This window comes from Dasypus novemcinctus, unplaced genomic scaffold (assembly GCF_030445035.2).
Source record: "Dasypus novemcinctus isolate mDasNov1 unplaced genomic scaffold, mDasNov1.1.hap2 scaffold_123, whole genome shotgun sequence".
Classification (NCBI taxonomy): Eukaryota; Metazoa; Chordata; class Mammalia; order Cingulata; family Dasypodidae; genus Dasypus; species Dasypus novemcinctus.
This window is the reverse complement of record NW_026688149.1, coordinates 1,529,926-1,551,356: the sequence shown is the minus strand read 5'-3', so window position 1 is coordinate 1,551,356 and position 21,431 is coordinate 1,529,926. Positions and strand designations below refer to the sequence as shown.

Sequence of the window (21,431 nt, the reverse complement as noted above, 5' to 3'; positions counted from 1 at the left end):
GTGGTAATATTGTAGTCCAGATAGAAATGACACTGAACCTATGTGATTGTGAATCTGAAGCAATAGATATTTTTAAAAAATTGTTGAATATAGACTGCCATTGCTAATACCAAATATGTATGAAAATAGATTGATATAAAATTAAAAACTGTAGTCAAATGACTCAGTATAAAAACAAAGAAATTTCATTATAAAATATATATAAAAAACTAAAATCTAGTGATTGTAGAAATACAATACATATAAATATGCAATAAGATAATTCAGAAATGAAATCCAATGTAACTTATTGAAATAACCTGTAGGTAATTGATTTTGAAAATATATAGACATTCATAGAGAATGACAAGATTTTGCCAATGTAATAATGTTTCTCCTCAATAGAGTATATGTAAAAGGAATATTTGGTAGTCAGATAGAGAAAGAAAATGAACAACAGAAGGTGCAATAGAGATAATGAGAGTGAGGACCCATTTTTAAGAGTGGTAGAAGTAGAGAATCCAGAAATATCAGAAAGAAAGTTGCATAATTTAAAAAATTTCATTAAAAGTCTAGGAAAAGAAACAGATCTCTGCTTTGCTGAAGCTATTTTGAATCTGTTTTGTCTATAATGTTTTAAAATTGTATGCATACCAACAGAAAAATTTCATGTTACTTTCAAGTACCAAAGTAATATAGGGAGAAAAGGAGCAAGTGTGGAGTAACCCACAACAAATGGATGAAAGTTCTTCATCATGACCTACGTCATATACTGATATATAGTTTCTGAAAAGAATATATATGGCATTAAGAAAATGGCCAGAGGAACTCTATCACAGTCCCTAAAGGAATAGCAACAATCCCCCAAGTGCAATGGCAAAGACCAAAAAGGACTATGACTATGCTTGTGAGCCTGTGCACCTGAAATAAGAACAAGGCCTAGAGCTGGAGAGTGCATAAGAATTACCTGAGAGCCTCCTTGTTGCTCAAATGTGGCCAGTCTCAAAGCCAAACTCAGCATGTAAATGTGTTGCCTTCCCCCCAGCATGGGACATGATGCCTGGGAATGAATCTCCCTGGTGCTGAATAATTACTACCAAGTACCAGCTGATGATGTAACTAGAAAATGACCTTGAATAAAAGGGTCAACTCAGACCAGCAGAATATCTCAATCTACATATAATACCAGGAGTTAAAAATACATTTTGACCTGAAGAAAAGGGGGAAATGGAAAGGACAAATGAGTTTATATGGCTATGAGTCTCCAAAAAGAGGTGGGAGGTTATCAGAGGGGTCATCCTTATGCATGCCTCAGCAGATTCACAGAGACAGATAAAGTAGATACAACCTCAGGTATTGGTTCTTCTGAGGGCTACAGAGACCCACAGGTTCTATGGTCATGGCAGATGGAGTTCAGTGCCATGCCAGTTGCCCCTACTTTGGAGTTTGTGTTTCTGTGTGATGGAGCTGGACTCAGATGTGATCTTGGTCCACAAGTCTCTCCTGGTACTTTTACCAGAACTGTAGTTGTTGCTGGGGTTTAATGTATACCCAGGGGACCTGAATCTCTGGACTGCCCATGTGATAGCCAGGCCCTGAGCCTCAACAGACTTGCAGCTCCTACATTCTGGTTTATTGGACTTACCCCACTCAACTAACATGGAGTTGAAGAAGGTCAAGCACCACACCAGGGAGCCAAGAGTGCCTACAGCTGGAAGCAGGAGGATTGCATCCAGCATCCATGTGGAATCTAAGCCCCCTCTTGATATAGATGTGGAGTGGACACAACCATTTTAGAAGGTCCACAGGATGGACGAATAGAGTATAGATTGGAGTGGACTTACTGATATTCTATGCATGAACTATTGTGATTAGTAATCGAAGAAAATGTGGCATTGGTATGGAGAAAGTGGCCATGTTGGCTGCTGGGGGTAGGGAGTGGGAGGAAGAGTTGTGATGTGGGGGCATTTTCAGGACTTGGAGTTGTCCTGGGTGGTGCTGCAGGGTCAGTTACTGGACATTGTATGTCCTCCCATGGCCCATTGGGTGGACTGGGAGAGTGTGGATTATGATGTGGACCATTGACCATGATTGCAGTCGTGCTCAGAGATGTATTCACCAAATGCAATGAATGTCTCATGATGATGGAGGAGGTTGTTGTTATGGTGGGAGGAGTGGGGTAAGGGAGTGGGGGTATATCGGGACCTCATATTTTTAAAATGTAACATTAAAAAAATAGAGACAAAAAAGAAAACGATATAAGACATGATAAATTTTAAAAAAAACAAAAAATGAATGAGAAGAAATTAAAAAATAAGAAAAACGGGAACATAATTCAAACTTGAAATGGAATCTCTACAAAATAGGTTGACAAGATAATGCTTAAGTAGAAAGCAAAGGTGAAAAGTTGAATGGGCCTAAAAATTAAATGGAGAATGTTAAAGATTTGGAAAAAAACTCAGAAGTTGAGGATTGGTTCGGATGATCCAATAGCTAAGCCCTGGGTACCTGAACCAAGAAGTTGCCGGGACCATCCCAGTCTGAGTCCTGGCTGGATACTGAGGTCTGGGTGGGGCCTGCATGTGGGCAGTGCTAGAAGCTGTCCTGCCCCTCTCTCCCATGTTGCTCAGCTCCAGGCTCCTTCTGCCATGCCTTTGGTGATGTCTGTGGCTCCTCAGGTGCTAGGCTGCCTGGAGCTCTGCACCCTGGAGTGTTTGTGGGAGGTGTTAGTCCTGTGCACTAGGGAGGGTTCAGACCCTGTCCTGAGTTTCTTATCCTTTAATACTGGACCTCCTGCTGCTGGAGTTGGAGATGGTACACTTGTCTTCGTGGACCTGGTGGACTCCAGATCACTGATATGTCAACTAAAGTAAGTCCATGAACTGGATTACCATAGAGCTGTTAAACAGATGGATGAGCTCCAAGATGACTGTGTGCTCCCACTTGTCTAGGGCAGTCCTGGTTTATGTCTGTTTTGCCTTTTCATGTCACTCCCTCTCACTAAGAGTTTCCTAATGTGACTTTGTTACATGGTCATGCTGGTAGGTCTATTTTGGACATTTCTTTAAGAAACATTGGCTTAATGACTGAATAACTTAATTTAAGTAAAAAAAATGCAAAAAATAGGCTGTACAATCAGATACAGGCATATATACTTCTGCCTGGACAGCCTATCCAGCAAGGAGATGTGTGACATTGGTAAGTGGGTGTCTGGGCAGGGGAAGAACTACAGGAACAGGGGCTGGATGAGAGGGAGGCTTACCTTTCATTATATAGCTTTTTCAACATTTGATTTTTTTTAAAGATTTTTAAAATTTATTTCTCTCCCCTTCCCCCCCACCCCAGTTGTCTGTTCATTGTGTCCATTTGCTGTGTGTTCTTTTATTTGTCTGCTTCTGTCTTTGTCAGTGGCACAGGAATCTGTGTTTCTTTTTGTTGCATCATCTTGGTGTGTCAGCTCTCCATGTATGTGGTGCCATTCCTGGGCAGGCGGCCCTTTCTTTCATGCTGGGTGGCTCTCATTATGGGACACACTCCTTGTGCGTGGGGCTCTCCTATGCAGGGGACACCCCTGCATGGCAGGGCACTCCTTGTGCACATCAGCACTGCATGTGGGCCAGCTCCACACGGGTCAGGAGGCCCGGGGTTTGGACCCTGGACCTCTCATGTGGTAGGCAGATGTCCTACCCCCTGGGCCAAGTCCACTTCCCTCAACATTTGATTTTTATTAGTAATATTTTTTCCTTGTTTTGCCATTAGGATAATGTTGGCCTCCTTGAGCGTGTTAGGAAATGTTCCCTCTGCTTTGTTTTCTGAAAGAGGCTGTGGAGAATTGGTTTTATTTTTCCTTAAATGTTTGGTAGAATTTGCCAGTGAACTATCTGAACCAGGTCTTTTCATTTTGGAATGTTATTATTGATTCAAATTTTTAATGGCTATAGGGCTATTCTGATTTTGTATTTGTTTTTGTGTGAGTTTTGATAGCTTGCACCTCTCAAGAACTTTTGAGTGATTACATCTAAGTTATCAAATTATTGGACCTAGGGATGTTCATAGTCTTATCTGATTATCCATTTAATGTCTGTGGAACCAGTAGTGATGACCCCTCTTCTATTCCTGGTATTAGTAATTTTTATCTTCTCTATTTTATGTTTGGTTAGCCTAGCTAGAGGCTTATCAGTTTGATTAAATCTTTTCAAACAACAAACTAATGCTTTAGTTTGGGAATACATTTTCATTTCTATGTGGTCAATGTACAGGAGTACACTTGCTGGGCTGTATGATAAGTATATATTTAGTTTTATAAGAAACTGCTAACTACTTTTCAGAGTGACTATACCATTTTACATTCCCTTATGCAATGTATGAGAGATTCAATTTCTCTGCATCCTCACCAGCATTTGATGTTGTCACCAACAGCATTTTAGTTGTTTTAATCATGTGTAGTTATATATCATAATGGTGTAGTTTGCATTTCCCTAATGGCTAATTATATACAGCATCTCTTCCTGAAGTTATTTCCAATCTATTTATCTACTATGGTGAAATGTTTGCTCATATATATTGCCCATTTTCTAATAGAATTGTTTTTTCATGGTTGAATTTTGACAATATTGGAAATTCTTTTAATTTATTCTATATATCTGTGTTTTTTTTTTGTTTTTGTTTGTTTGTTTTTGGTGTCAGGGCCAGGGGTTGAACCCAGGACCTTGTAAGCAGGAAGCCAGTGCTCTACCACTAAGTCACATTGGCTCCCCTGAATTTTTTTTTCATTTCTTTGCTTGTTTTTTCTTTTTGTTTATTTTAGCAAGTACCTGCAACTGAACCCAGAACTTCCCATGTGGGAAGCAGGCACTCAACTCCTTGAACCACATCCACTGCTAATATTCTAGATACCTGTTCCAGATATCAGCTCCAGATATTCTAGGTATCTGTTCTTTCTTTGTCATAGTTAAGTTTGCAAATATTATTCCCCATCTGTAGTTTACCTTTATATTTTTTTTTCAGATCTGCAGTTTTAAAATTTGGTGAAGACCAATGTATCATTTTTATTTTTTATAGATCTCATTCAAAGCACTCTTCCTTTGGAATCTCTTTCCATGTTTTCAAATATCAAATAGTTTTGATGATACTCCAGTCTTTCTCTTGCCTAGCATGACAGCTTCATTGGTTCTTCTGCTTCAGTGTCACAATTTTTAAAAATTTTGTTTCCCTTATTTTTAAAGGAGCTTTAAATGACATAGATGTTCCATAAAAAAATATCAGGGATACCCATATACCCTACTCCCTCCCCCTAACACTTTTCCCCAAGAACATCATCATTCATTAATGTGGTCCATTTGTTTCACATGACAAAAACATTGAAGCATTGCTGCTAAGCATGGTTGCGGCGGCTTGCTCGGTCGGTAGAGGTGGGGTCTGGCTGCGGATGAGGGGTCGGTCCAGCTCTGGATGAGGGGTCGGTCCCACTTGGGACGAGGGGTCGGTCCCACTTGGGACGAGGGGTCGGTCCGGCAGCAGACGAGGGATCGGTCTCACAAGGGGTTGCGCGGTTTGGCTGACGGGGTCACCCGGCGAAGCCGGCGACGAAGGGGTCGCCCGGAGAAGCCAACGACGAAGGGGTCGCCCGGAGAAGCAGGCGACGAAGGGGTCACCCGGAGAAGCAGGCGACGAACTGGGGACAAGGGAGGCCAGGCCCTTGTCGGGGGCTCTCAGGACTGGAGGGCGCACGGCAGAAGAACCACCGCGGAGACAAGGTAAACACGCAAGTCCACTTTACTGAGGAAGAGGCAACAGTTTTATAGGGGCTGGGGAAGGCTGATTGGTCGAAGCCACGCCCTGTTCTGATTGGTTGCCGGCGAAAGGTCAGTGGGCGGTACTGGACGGGGGAGGGGTGGTGGTTAGGGATTGGCTGTCGCTGTTGCTGGGGGAAGGGGCAGGGTTCAGGGATTGGTGGCTGCTGTTGCTGGGGTGGAGGGCAGACTTGAGTTTCCCGCCCACGCCTGGCTGTTGCTGCTGTGGGGGGAAGGGAAAAGGGCGGGCTGGATTTTTCCGCCCACACCTGGCTGTTGCTGCTGTCAGGGCAGGGGAAAAGGGCGGGCTGGATTTTTCCGCCCACACCTGGCTGTTGCTGCTGTCGGGGGAGGGGAAAAGGGCAGACTGGAATTTTCTGCCCTGCGCCTGTGCAGGGAGAAGGAAGAAGAAGGGTGCCGCCCCACAAGGCATCGGGTGGCACCATCTGGGAGGAGGGGCAGCCGCGGAAGCATGGCTGCCGAGAAGGGGAGACCCGAGGGCACTCTGCGCCCATGCCGAGCTTCCTTCAGGGGTGGCGGTGGGCCCGACCAACCACCCTATTATGGGGGCAGCGGAATTAGGCCTACCGCGGCCGCTCCCCTGCCAGGCCAGCAAACCACACTTCAGCCCGAGGGGTGACCGCACATGGTCTATAGTTTACATTATGTTTCACAATTTGCACAGCACATTTTTATAAGTTTTGAGAAAATGTATAGTGACTTGTATCTGTTATTGTAGTATCATGCAAAAGTATTCCAGTGTTTCAAAAATACTGCATGTTATACCTATTCTTCCCTTTCCCTCCCCTCAGAACCTCTTGTGTCCACTGTCTTTATATCAGTGTTACAAGTTCTTACATTATTAGAATAATAGTAGTCTCCTTTAATCCATAGTTGTGTTCCTCCTGTTTGTTCATTCCTCTCTCTTTTGGAGTTGAAGTTGTGTCACTTTCTTATCCCACATCATTCCAGCACCAACTACTTCAAATATGTGCAAAACCTGACCACCCATTTCCCTAACTGCTACTGCTCTGTCTCATCCACCATATCACTTGCCTGGACTACTGTGGTAGCTCCCCAACTGGTCTGCCTTTGACCTGCTTGCCACTGTGGTCCATTCTTACCTAGCAGCCAGAATGATCCTGTTGAAATCTAAGGCAGGTCTTGTCTCTTGTTTCTCTTTACTGAAACCCCCATGCATTCCCAGCTTACAGTAAAATGCAATGGTATTACACTGGACTACAAGAACCTCCACAATGTGTGCCCCAAGTTTTAAAAGCTGTTTTGAGATAGTCACATACCATATAATCTATCCAAAGTGTACTTTAGTATAATCACAGAGTTGTGCATTCATCACCACAATCAAGTTTAGAACATTTTCATCACTCCTAGAAGAAAAGTCCTATGTCCCTTAGAAATCACCTCTCATTACCTCTATCAATCCCCAGTCCTACATAACCACTAATCTCATTCCATCTTTATACATTTATTTATCTTTACATTTTATGTTAATGAAATCATAGACTATGTAGTACTTTGTGTGTAGTTTCTTTCACTTAGCATAATGCTTTCTTAAATTATTGCAATTTTTTAAAATTAGGGAAGTTGTATGTTTACAGAAAATTCATGTAAAAAATACAGTGTTCTTATGTTTCCCTCTATTGTTGACTCTTTGCATTAGTGTATTACCTTTGTGAGGATTGATGAAGGAATATAAGATATTAGTGATAACTATAATCCATAGTTTACATTAGGTAGGTGTTTTTTAATCTACCTTCCTATTATTAACAACATATAATAGTGTCAGACATTTGATATAATTCATGAAAGAACAATTTTATATATGTACTATTAACCTCAGTCCATCATCCACAACAGTATTCACTTAATTAAACAATCCCATGTTTTGGCTTCTAATTTTCCTTCTAGTAACGTATATGACCTTAAACTTCTCTCAACCACATTTACAAACATAATTCACAGTAAGGTCCTGCCATCACCACTATCCATTCCCAAACACTTATAATCAACCTAAATAGAAATTCTACACAATTTAAGCATCAGCTCTCCATTCTCTACCCCATTCTATCTCTTGGTAACTTATAATCTAGATTCTAACTCTATGATTTTGCTTATTATAATTCTTTCATATCAGTGAGATCATACAATATTTGTTCTTTTGTGCCAGGTTTATTTTACTGAATGTAATGTCCTCATGGTTCATTCATGTTGTCTCATGCATCAGAACTTCTTTCTTAGAGCTGAATAATATTCCATCATATATATTTACCACATTTTGCTTATCCATTCTTCTGTTGATAGTTATTTGGCTTCTACTTTTTCTCTATTGTGCTCTGAACATTGGCATGCAAATACCTGTCTAAATCTCTGCTTTCAGTTCTTTTGGATACATATCCAGAAGTGGGATTGCCAGGTCATATGGTAATTCTAAGTTTAACTTTTTGAGTTACTGCCAAGCTGTTTTCCACAGCCAATGCATTATTTTATATTCCTACTAAGAGTGTACAAGTTTTCCTAATTATATGCATCCTCACCAGCACTTGCTATTTTCCAATTTTAAAAATAATAGCCTTTTGTATGGGTGTGAAGTAATAACTCATCATGCTTTTGATGTGCCTTTCCCTAATGGCTAATAGACTTGAGCAGATTTCATATGCTTATTTGCCATTTGTATATGTTCTTTGTAGAAATGTCTATTTAAATACTTTGCCCATTTTAAATGAGTTTCTTTGCCATGCCCTCCTCCCTTGGAGGCTACCCAGTGACTCAAGCTCTGTCTTCCTTCTCCACTTTTCACTGGCTATGTCCTTGATGTGGAAATAGTCCCTCATCAGTTGGCTGCTTCCTCCTCCTCCTTGATTCCCAGCTCTAGTCTTGTGTTCTCTGACTTAGGCAACTTTTTTTTTTTTTAGGTACCAGGACTGGGCATTGAACCTGGGACCTCATATGTGGGAAGCTGGCACTGAACCACTGAGCCACATAGGCTCCCTTGAGTTGGTTTATTCATTTGTTTGCTTGTTTTTAGAAGGCACCAGGAACCAAACCTGGGGCATCCTGTGTGGGAAGCAGATGCTCAGCTGCTTGAACCTCATCCACTTCCAGCATCTTCCGTACCTGCTCTGTTATTCTAACACTGACCCCTCAAGTTGTATTTGCTAATTCTTTATTTCTTCCTCACTGGATTGTAAATCACTCCCATAAGGCTTACATCCATCTCTCCCTGCCCTGTGCCTAGTACAGGGTTACATACACAGTCATCACTCACTGTTTAATAGAGTATAAAGAGTGGAGATGGTGGCTCTTTCCACTGTCTCTACGATGAGTCTCCTGGCTGGGGAGGTGGTTTCAGACCATCATATTTGCAGCCCTTGGATGTAGTTGAGGCTCACCATGGGCTTTGAGGGCAGCCCAACTTGGGTGGAATTGTGACTCTTGTGGAGTCATATCCACAGTGGGTTAGCCTAAAGTCAGACTTCCCTGTACTTAGATCCTGGCATGTACTTGGTGAGTCACTTCAGGGAAAGTACTTTGAGATCTTTGTACCTATCCCTTATCTGTAAAATGGTGATTAAAAAAAAAAACCATACCTAATTTTTAGACTTTATTTTATAAATCTAATTTTAGCTTGCCTGACTCCCCAAATAGCCTCCTTCCTTCCCTATTCTGCAGATAGGAGACTGAACAATTCAGTGGGTCCCATGCTTTTTAAAATTAAAAAAAAAAAGGAAGCACACTTGGCCCAGTGGTTAGTGCATCCATCTACCACATGGGAGGTCTGCGATTCAAACCTTGGGCCTCCTTGACCCGTGTGGAGCTGGCCCATGTGCAGTGCTGATGCATGCAAGGAGTGCCATGCCACGCAGGGTGTCCCTGCATAGGGGAGCCCCATGCGCAAGGTGTGCACCCCATAAGGAGAGCCGCCCAGCACGAAAGAAAGTGAAGCCTGCCCAGGAATGGTGCCGCATATATGGAGAGCTGACACAACAAGATGATGCAACAAAAAGAAACACAGATTCCCATGCCACTGACAACAACAGAAGCAGGCAAAGAACACGCAGCAAATAGACACAGAGAAAAGACAATGGGGGGAGGGGAGAAATAAATAAATAAATCTTTTTTAAAAATTTATTGAAGTATATCTCTCATACATAAGCATACATAAACAATAAGTATATAATAATAGTTGGGAGTTTAAAAAACAAACATATAGCATCACACAGAACTCTCATACCTCATCCTACCACCAATATCTTGAAATGTTTTTAAACATTTTTAACTAATGATTAAAGGACATTGTCAAACTATTACAACTAACCAAAGCATTTTCTCCCAACCCACCCTATTATTATCTTGATATCATTTACATATGATCATACATAAACAATAAGTATGGTAAAAATTGTGGGCTTACAAAGCAAATGTATAACATCATACAGGGGTCACACACATCAACCCTCCATCAACACCTTGAATTTTCATGAGACGTTTGTTACAAATTATGAAAAATTATTGTCAAAATCTTAAATTCCTTATCTTACATTTGGTGTATTTTTCCCCCAACCCACCCTCATTACTTTTTATTTTATTTTATTTTTTAAATTATTTATTTATTATTATTATTTTTTAATTACATTAAAAAAAAAATGAGGTCCCATTCAACCCCACCGCCCCCACCCCCCACTCCCCCCTCCCCCCACAGCAACACTCTCTCCCATCATCATGACACATCCATTGAACCTGGTAAGTTCATCTCTGACCATCACTGCACCCCATAGTCAATGGTCCACATCATAGCCCAGACTCTCTCACGTTCCATCCAGTGGGCCCTGGGGGGATCTACAGTGTCCCGTAATTGTCTGTGAAGCACTATCCAGGACAACTCCATGTCCCGAAAACACCTCCACATCTCATCACTTCCTCCCATTCCCCAAACCCAGCAGCCCCATGGCTACCGTTCCCACACCCATTCCACATTTTCTCTGTGGACATTGGATTGGTTGTGTCCATTGCACACCTATGTCAAGTGAGGGCTTAGATTCCACATGGGTACTGGATGCACTCCTCCTGCTTCTAGTTGTAGACACTCTAGGCTCCATGTTGTGGTGGTTGACCTTCTTCAACTCCATGTTAGCTGAGTGGAGTAAGTCCAATAAATCAAAGTGTAGGAGCTGAAGTCTGTTGAGGCTCTGGGCCTGGGTGTCATATTATCAGTCCAGAGATTCAAATCCCCTACATATATCTTAAACCCAGCACCAACTACAATTCCAATAAAGTAGCATGCAAGTCTTGTGAAAAGAGATCCCCTCTGAGTCCAATTCCATCACGCAGAAACACCAGCTCCAAAGAAGGGCCATCTGTCATGGCAGTGAACCCCTTCTGCCATGACCATAGAACCCGTGGGTCTCTTTATCCCTCAAAAGAACCAATACCTGGGGTTGTATCTACCTTATCTGTCTCTTAGACTCTGTTCAGTTGTACATAGGGGTATTCCTTCCGACAACCTCCAGACTCTTTTTTAGAGACTCACAGCCTTACAATCTCATTTCTCCTTTCCATTTCCCCCTTACATTAGGTCAAACCGCTTCCCGAAGTCATGTTATTATATGTAGACAGGTATATTCTGCTGTTCTGCATTGAATCTTTAATTCAAGGTCATTTTCTAGTTGCTTCTTCAGCTGGTATGTGGTAGTGATCCCTCGGTGTCAGGAAGGCTCATCCCCGGGTGTCGTGTCCCACGCTGGGGGGAATGCATCGCATCTACACGCTGAGTTTGGCTGTGAGAGTGGCCACATTTGAGTAACATGAATGCTGTCAGGAGGAAACCCCCAGGCACAATGCTACTCTAGGCCTTGTTCTTATTGCAGGTGTATAGGCTCAAAAGTGTAGCCATTAGTATCAAGAGCCCACTGTTGGGCCCTCCTTCCTTCCTGGTTCTTGCCGTTGCACCTGGAGGATTGCCGCTGCTCTCCCAGGGCCCACAACAGTGACCCCCCGGCCAGGAGCCCAGTACCCCCCCAGCTGTTGTTTTTAATTGTTTCCACTATGAGTATATATAGACATTACCATATACCCTGGGCATATGCCCTGTATAACTCCCTGTCAACCATATATATCCTGTCAATAACATCCCATATCAGTATTCCTCCGCTGCCATTGTTGAACCACTCTGTGATCCAAAACTTCCCGTAAAGTGAATCCCAACATAATGTCAGCTTCAGAAGAGTCTTAGATCACCAAAATTCATATATACAATATACAGTATTTCCCCAGATCCACCATAAAAACTTTCCCTTCCACAGCAATAATCTTTTAACTTATTCATATCATATTTCCTGAAACTGATGTACAGATTCCGAAACTATAGTTTTCAAACAAGGTGACATTTGTGCTTACTATGTGGTCCATACTTTAGGTGGTACAGTTTTCTAAATTTTTTAATTATCCTATGTTTTGTCTTATGGTTTTCATTATTAGTTTGTCGTCCCCTATATGTTTTTGGTGTAATATTAGCTGTTTTATATTCATCCTCGTGTACTCTCACATAATTCCTCTTTTGCCCCCTTATTTACCTTTGTTCCATCCATTGCACATCCATTTTCCCCTCCCCTTAGGGCCCACAACGCCTGCCAATCTAATGCCCTGGGAGACGTCCTTTCTCACAAGAGATACAGTTCTCTCTATTCGACGGCATTAGTCTTCCCCAGGATATGGGTCCACCCCACCCAATGGTAGAACCCACCTTGGCAAAATGAGCCTTCAGCTATTCCCTCCAGAGTCCATCCCGCATCAGACCATACCCCCCTGAGCGTCCTAGCCAGGTAACCCTCCTACTTATACTTTGATATGTTTTACTCAACATTTAGTTCTCAACGAACTTCTGACACTCTCCCATGTTCGTATGTTGCCCCTCCCTCCCACCTATTTCTTGAACCATATTACCCCTCTTCCCATCCCCAGCCCCCCTCAAACCCAGAAAACCCCACCTGAAGGTAACCCCTTGCCCCCATTTTGTCCCTTCTTTGTGCTCATACTTACCGCCAGCTCATCACAGATTCCACCCCTGCAGACATTAACTCACATCCTTCCTCCACCCCCCGATTTCCTGTAAGCCACTTTTCCAGACTCTAGCTCTCTGAGGCAGTTAACTTATTTCAAATCATTGAGGTCATATAGTATTTGTCCTTCAATGCCTGGGTTGCTTCACTCAACATAAGATTCTCAAGGTTCATCCATGTTATCACGTGCGATTGTAGTGTATTGGTTCTTACAGCTGAGTAGTATTCCATTGTGTGTATATACCACATTTTATTTTATTTTTTTTATTTTTTATTTTTTTTAAAGATTTATTTTATTTATTTAATCCCCCTCCCCTCCCCCGGTTGTCTGTTTTCTGCGTCTTGTTTCTTTGTCCGCTTCTGTTGTCGTCAGCGGCACGGGAAGTGTGGGCGGCGCCATTCCTCGGCAGGCTGCTCCCTCCTTCGCGCTGGGCGGCTCTCCTTATGGGTGCACTCCTTGCGTGTGGGGCTCCCCTACGCGGGGGACACCCCTGCGTGGCACGGCACTCCTTGCGCGCATCAGCACTGCGCATGGGCCAGCTCCACACGGGTCAAGGAGGCCCGGGGCTTGAACCGCAGACCTCCCATTATACCACATTTTATTGATCCACTCATCTGTTGATGGACATTTGGATTGATTCCAACTTTTGGCGATGGTGAACAATGCTGCTATGAACATTGGTGTACATATATCGGTTTGTGTCCTTGTTTTCAGATCTGATGGGTATATACCCAGCAGTGGTATTGATGGGTCATATGGCAAATCTATGGATAATTTTTTGAGAAACCACCAAACTGTCCTCCAGAATGGTTGGATCCTTCTGCATTCCCACCAGCAATGGATGAGTGTTCCCCTTTCTTCACATCCTCTCCATTTGTATTCTACTGTTTTTTTCATGGCTGCCAGTCTTATGGGAGTAAGATGGTATCTCATTGTAGTTTTGATTTGCATTTCCCTGATAGCTAAGAGATTTGGAGCATTTTTTCATGTGCTTTTTAGCCATTTGTATTTCTTCTTTGGAGAAGTGTCTGTTTAAATCTTTTTCCCATTTTTTAAATGGGTTGTTTATCTTTTTGTTTTCGAGATATATGAGTTCTTTATATATGCAAGTTATAAGTCTCTTATCAGATATGTGGTTGCCAAATATTTTCTCCCATTGTGTGGGTTCCCTTTTTACTTTCTTGACAAACTCCTTTGAGGTGCAGAAGGCTTTAATTTTGAGGTAGTCCCATTTATCTATTTGTTCTTTTGGTGTTCGTGCTTTTGGTGTGATATTCATGAAGCCATTTCCTATTACAAGGTCCTGTAGATGTTTCCCTACACTGCTTTCTAAGGTCTTTATGGTCTTGGCTCTTATATTTAGGTCTTTGATCCATCTTGAGTTGATCTTTGTATAAGTTGTGAGATGGTAATCCTCTTTCATTCTTCTACATATGGCTATCCAGTTCTCCAGGCACCATTTGTTGAATAGGCCATTCTCTCCCAGTTGAGAGGGTTTGGTGGCTTTATCGAATATTATATGGCTATATACATGAGGTTTTATATCTGAACTTTCAATTTGATTCCATTGGTCTGTGTGTCTCTCCTTATGCCAGTACCATGCTGTTTTCACTACTGTAGCTTTGTAGTATGTTTTGAAGTCAGGAAGTGTGATTCCTCCTATTTCATTTTTCTTTTTCAATATGTCTTTGGCTATTTGGGGCCTCTTTCTATTCCAAATAAACTTCATAGTTAGTTTTTCTAGTTCCTTAAAGAAGGCTGTGTTGATTTTTATTGGGATTGCATTGAATGTGTAGATCAGTTTTGGTAGGATAGACATCTTAATAATATTCAGTCTTCCTATCCATGAACAGGGAATATTCTTCCATTTATTTAGGTCTTCTTTGATTTCCTTGTATATCTCAATGTATAAGTTTTTTACCTCTTTAGTTAAATTTATTCCTAAGTATTTGATTTTTTTATTTACTATTGTGAATGGTATTTGTTTCTTGATTTCCTCCTGATCTTGCTCATTATTGGTGTACAGAAATGCTACTGATTTTTGCACATTGATCTTATAACCTGCGACTTTGCTGAACTCATTTATGAGTTCTAGGAGCTTTGTTGTAGATCTCTCAGGGTTTTCTATATATAGGATCATGTCATCTGCAAATAATGAAATTTTGACTTCTTCCCTTCCAATTTGAATGCCTTTTATATCTGGTTCTTGTCTCAGTGCTCGAGCAAGTACTTCCAAGACAATGTTAGATAGGAGCAGAGACAATGGGCATCCTTGTCTTGTTCCTGAGTTTAGAGGGAAGGATTTCAGGATTTCGCCATTGTAAACAATGTTGGCTTTAGGTTTTTCATATATACTCTTTATCATGTTCAAAAAGTTTCCTTGTATTCCGATCTTTTGGAGTGTTTTTATCAGGAAGGGGTGCTGTATTTTGTCAAATGCCTTTTCTGCATCTATAGATATAATCATGTGGTTTTTTTCTTTCAATCTGTTTATATGGTGTATTACATTGATTGATTTTCTTATATTGAACCATCCTTGCATACCTGGAATAAATCCCACTTGGTCATGGTGTATAATTCGTTTAATGTGTTGTTGAATATGATTAGCAAGTATTTTGTTAAGTATTTTTGCGTCTAGGTTCATTAGAGAAATTGGTCTGTAATTTTCCTTTCTTGTGGTGTCTTTGTTTGACTTTGGTACTAGGGTAATGTTGGCATCATAGAAGGAATTAGGCAGTGTTCCTTCTGTTTCGATTTTTTGGAATAGTTTCAACAGGATTGGTGTTAGTTCTTTCCGGAATGTTTTGTAGAATTCACCTGTGAAGCCGTCTGGCCCTGGGCTCTTCTTAGTTGGGAGATTTTTAATGACTGATTCTATCTCTTTGCTTGTGATTGGTTTGTTAAGATCATCAATTTCTTCTTTCGTTAGTATGGGCTGCTTATGTGTTTCTAGGAGTTTGTCCATTTCTACTAAATTGTCATTTTTGTTGGAATATAGTTTTTCAAAGTATCCTCTTATGATAGTCTTTATTTCTGTGGGGTCAGTGGTGATATCACCTTTCTCATTTCTTATTTTTTGTATTTGCATCTTCTCTCTTTTTTTCTTTGTTAGTCTCGCTAAAGGTTTGTCAATTTTGTTGATCTTCTCAAAAAACCAGCTCTTGGTCTTGTTTATTTTTTCAAGTGCTTTCTTATTTTCTATTTCATTTAGTTCTGCTCTTATCTTTGTTATTTCCTTCCTTCTTCTTTCTGTTGGGTTACTTTGTTGTTGTTTTTCTAATTCCGTCAAAAGTGCAGTTAGTTCTCCAATTTTTGCTCTTTCTTCTTTTTTGATATATGAATTTATGGCTATAAATTTCCCTCTCAGTACCGCTTTTGCTGCATCCCATAAATTTTGGTATGTTGTGTTATCATTATCATTTGTTTCAAGGTAGTCATTGATTTCTTTTGAGATTTCCTCTTTGACCCACTGTTTTTCTAAGAGTGTGCTGTTTAATTTCCAAATTGTCGTGTGAAGTCTGGGTCTCTGTCCCTTGCAAATTTCCAGCTTCACTCCACTGTGGTCAGAGATATTGTTTTGTATGATTTCGATCTTTCTGAATTCATTAAGCCTTTCTTTGTGGCCTAGCATATGGTCAATCTTGGAGAATGTTCCATGTGCGCTTGAGAAAAATGTATATCCTGCTGTGTTTGGGTGTAACGATCTATATATGTCTATTAGATCCAGCTCTTCTAATATACTGTTCAAATGTTTTGTTTCTTTAGTGATTCTCTTTTGAGATGTTCTGTCCAGAGTTGATAGTGGTGTATTAAAATCCCCCACTATAATTGTAGATGCATCTATTCTTTCACTTAGTTTTTCCAGCGTTTGCCTCACATATTTAGAGGCGCCCTTGTTAGGAGCATAAATATTTATGATTGTTCGATCTTCTTGACAAATTGTCCCTTTCACTAAAATATAGTATCCTTCTTTGTCTCTCACAATTGTTTCGCATTTAAAGTCTATTTTGTCTGATATTAATATAGCTACTCCTGCCTTTTTTTGGTTGTTGTTTGCTTGTATGATTTTTTTCCAGCCATTCACTTTCAACCTCCATGAGTCTCTGGGTCTAAGATGTGTCTCTTGTAGGCAGCATATAGATGGGTCGTATTTCCTTATCCAGTGTCCCAGTCTGAATCTTTTGATAGGTGAGTTTAATCCGTTGACATTCAGTGTTATTACGTTTAGAGAGTTATTTATGGTAGCCATATTTTGGTTGGATTTGTGTTTGTTATATTTTGTTTGTATTATTTTATTTTCCCCTTCTATTTTTGTCTTTCTTGTTGCTTTTACACTCTCCTCCATCTCTGACTGTCCTGTTTTTTCCTTTCTTCTTGCAGAATTCCCTTAAGAATTTCTTGAAGGGGAGGTTTCTTGTTGATATACTCTTTCAGTTTCTGTTTATCTGTGAATATTTTGAACTCTCCATCATTTTTGAATGCTAGTTTAGCTGGATAGAGTATTCTTGGTTGGAGATTTTTTTCCTTTAGTACCTTGACTATATCATACCACTGCCTTCTTGCCTCCATCGTTTCAGATGAGAAATCAGCACTTAATCTTATGGAGTTTCCCTTGTATGTGATGGTTTTCTTTTCTCTTGCTGCTTTTAGAATTTTTTTCTTAGTCTTGAGCATTGGATAATTTGCAAGTATATGTCTTGGGGTGGGCCTGTTGGGGTTTATGACCAGGGGAGTGCGCTGTGCTTCTTGGATATGTACATCTGTCTCTTTCAGTAGATTTGGGAAGTTTTCATTCATTATTTCCTGCAACACTCCTTCTGACCCCTTTCCCTTCTCTTCTCCTTCTGGAATGCCTATAATACGTATGTTTGAGCGTTTTGCGTTATCATTCAGGTCCCTAAGTCCTATCTGGATTTTTTCTACCTTTTTATTGACCACTTCTACTATCTGTTTGATTTCCAATGCACTGTCTTCCACATCACTAATTCTCTGCTCTGCCTCTTTTAGTCTGTTGATATTTGCTGCAAGTGTATTTTTGATTTCTTGAATTGTGGTGTTCATTTCCATCATATCTGTTATTTTTTTGCGCATGTCTGCAATTTCCCCTCCAAGTGTTGTCTTCATGCTGTTAACCTCTTTCATTACTTCATCAAATTTGTCGGTGATAAATGTTCTGAGATCTTTCATTGCTTGTGCGAAGTCCTGCCCCCCTCCCTGATTTTCAGTTTGTTGATTGGATTCAGCCATGTTTTCCTGATTACTGGTTTGGTTTGTAGATTTTTGTTGCTGTCTTGTCAACATTTTTTCTTGACGGGTCTAATCAGTTCCTTAGCTTCTTTGTCTAGTCTTGGAGATTAATTAGCTGTTGTTTTTGTGTAAGTGTTTTATCTTCTCTTTGTCACTTTGTTCTTCTTATTCCAATTTCTTATTGCTAGTTAAGCTCACTTTAAAGGAAAGTATTAGTGCTGGGGAAAGGCAATTGTGTAAGAAAGGAAAAAGTGTGAAGTAGTATTGGTGATATATGTTAACAAAGCAACAATATGAGTTCTGGGAGGATGGAGGTTAGATCATGTAAATTGTGTAGAGTTATAGTAGTAGGAAAGTACCTATAATGAGGTAGATGACTGAATATGGGAGGAATGTGGTACGTACTAAGAGGCTATTGTTTTCGTGAGAGAGGGAAAGAGAAAAGAAAGGTAATAGTTTCAGGGACAAATACCAGATGGAAAACTAAACAAAGGTATTAGAAATTAAGAGTTAGACACTTTGTGGATCAAAGAAAGGGAGATGGAATATAGGAGAGATAGCAGATGGTGGAGGATATCAAGTTGTAGGGGAAAGGGGATAGTGTAGATAGGCTAAATCTATTCACAGAGAAATGAGGCAGTGGAGGGTGAGGAAACCCAGCAAATGTGAGGTATTTCCTGTAGGACCTTCCCTCCAAATCGATGTCCAGACACCTCCGGACCAGGAAAAATCCCGAAACAGCCCGGTCCCAAAGAGTCTCCGACGCCTCCCAGCCGATTCCCCTCAGGAGCTAGTAACCGGGAAGTTCACTCATCCGCCATCTTGCCTCCTCCCCCTCATTACTTTTTAAAGTATATTTTTATGGAAGAAGTTGTAAACTTATAATCATCCACATGTGCAGAATTCCCAAACTACACCCCTCTATCTGAACATTTGTTACAGACAAGAATATCATCTGATTGTTACCATGTCCATAGTGTACATTTGGCACACATACTCCACACTGCCCCATTATCAACACAGTACATCTTTGGCATAGATGCAAGAATATTATATTATTGCTGCTAACCACAGTCCTAAGGTCCCTCTAGTTGTATTTTTCCCATGCTTCTCCACATTCCCACCACCTTGCAGTAGTGATGTACATTTGCTTTAGCTAACAAAGGACACTCTTGCATCTGTACCATCAAACACAATTCTCATCCACCTCTTTGTTTACTGTGCTATTTAGTTCCTAGATTATTCTCTAGCATTTTGTCAATTGGCATTTCATACCTAGACTAACATTTTCAACCACATCCCCATTTATAAACTAGCTTTTACTCACTATGTATTACCATCTACTCTATATTTTTCCACACTTTTATAGCAAAGCTAATTAAAACTTCTACATATACTAACCATCAGTAGTCCACATCTCATTCCTCCTCTTATGTCTTTTAAGAATCCACCACCTACCACCAAGTCTTGAAAATACTTTCCCACAATTTCTTCTAGAAGCTTTATGGTTCTTTTATTTTTAGATTTTTGATCCATTTTGAGATAATTTTTGGATAAGGTGTGAAATAGTGGTCCCCTTTCCTTCTTTTGGCTATGGATATCCAGTTCTTTCAGCACCATTTGTTGAATGGATTATTCTGCCTGAGCTGTGTGGGTTTATCAGGCTAGTCAAAAATCATTTGACCATACATGTGAGGGTCTGTTTCTGAACCATCAGATTGATTCCATTTGTCTATGTGTCTGTCTTTATGCCAGTACCATGCTTTTTTTTTTTTAACTTCTATAGCTAGGAAATATGATTTAAAGTCTGGAGATGTGAATTTGCTTTTCCTTTTTAAGATGTTTCTGGCTATTCAAGACCCCTTAACCTGGCAAATAAGTTTAATATTCATGATTTCAATTTAAAAAATGCCGGTGGAATTTTTATCAGGATTGCATTGACTCTGTATATCAATTTGAGTAGAACTGACATCTTAATGATATTTAGTCTTCCAATGTGTGGGCATGGAATGTTCTTTGAGTTATTTAGGCCTTTTTTTATGTTTTTAAAATATTGAGTTGCAGTTTTCTGAATACAAGTGCTTTACATCTTTGGTTAAATTTATTCTTGACTATTTGAGTTTTATCTGTCATATTTTATTTTCACCATTCCTTTGATACTTTAGTTACTTTTATTGATATATTCATTTCTAGACTCTCTTCCAGGCCTCTCTCTTCTGTCTTGTCTTTTCAGGCTCTGGCACACCCTTTAATATTCCTGAAACTCTTGTCTCTTGCTTAGAAATTCTCTCAGTTTCTGTTTATTTGTGAATATTCTACTCTTACCCTAATATTTTTAAAATATTTATTTATTTATTTTATTTCTCTCCCCTTCCCTCCCACCCTAGTTGTCTGTTCTCTGTCTATTTGCTGCATGTTCTTCTTTGTCAGCTTCTGTTGTTGTCAATGGCATGGGAATCTGTGTTTCTTTTTGTTGCATCATCTTGCTGCATCAACTCTCTGTGTGGGCATAGTAAGATATTCACTGGCCTCTGTAGCTTGGCTGGTAATTTCCTGGAAAGCCTAACACAGGTCCCCCAGCTTCCTCTCTGTTGTAGGTGTGGCTGAGGCCTGGACTACAGCTGCAATCTGATCTGGATGGAAAGATGCCTGTCCCTATCAGCACTGGGATTTTCAGTCTGCCCCACTTCCCTTCATGCCAGGTGCAGAGTTAAGATGGTGACTGCCAGCCTTTTTCTGATGACAGTATCAAACTTTAGCTGTTCTTAGGATTATACTTTAGCCCACCAAATTTACTCATCAGTAGCTGAAGTTGGTGCCCAACCATCTCTTCCTCCCCATTTTTGGGAAGTGGACCTTTCAATTCCAGTTGTGGAACAGCTTGTGCCTCCAATGGAGGATGGGCACCGGCCTCCATGGTGTGACTTGCTCTACTTACAAGCCTTCTCTGTAGATGGGCAGTCTCCTCCTTCTATTCCTTCAGGGATGTTGCAGGATGCTCTTATGGCCTCCTGGAGCCCCCAAACAGGTGCTTCAGCTAGCTCCAGAGAGCTCTGCATGTTTACTAACTGCCCTATAGCAGAAGCTGACTCTAGGAGCTTCTTACTCCACTGCCATCTTGCTGGTTATCCAGTCCTATGCTTTTTTTAAGACAAATTGACCAGGAATATTTCATATCTTAGACATATGCATTTCACCGCTTACAGAGCAGAGGTGAGTTTTCTTCCCTTATTCACTCTGGTCCTAGGGCCTTGATGCCAGTCCCACACTCTTTAGATGAAGCTATGATTTGTCTAAACCTTAATTAGAAGCAAAAAAAAAAAAATCAGCTTCAAA

At 40.6% G+C, this 21,431-nt stretch overlaps 1 long non-coding RNA gene across 1 annotated transcript in view; it reads left to right on the top strand.

Moving 5' to 3' along the window:
• Positions 1-21,431, top strand: part of LOC131277514 (uncharacterized) — a 66,096-nt gene that overhangs the window by 30,880 nt on the left and 13,785 nt on the right. The gene's annotated exons all lie outside the window — the stretch shown is intronic.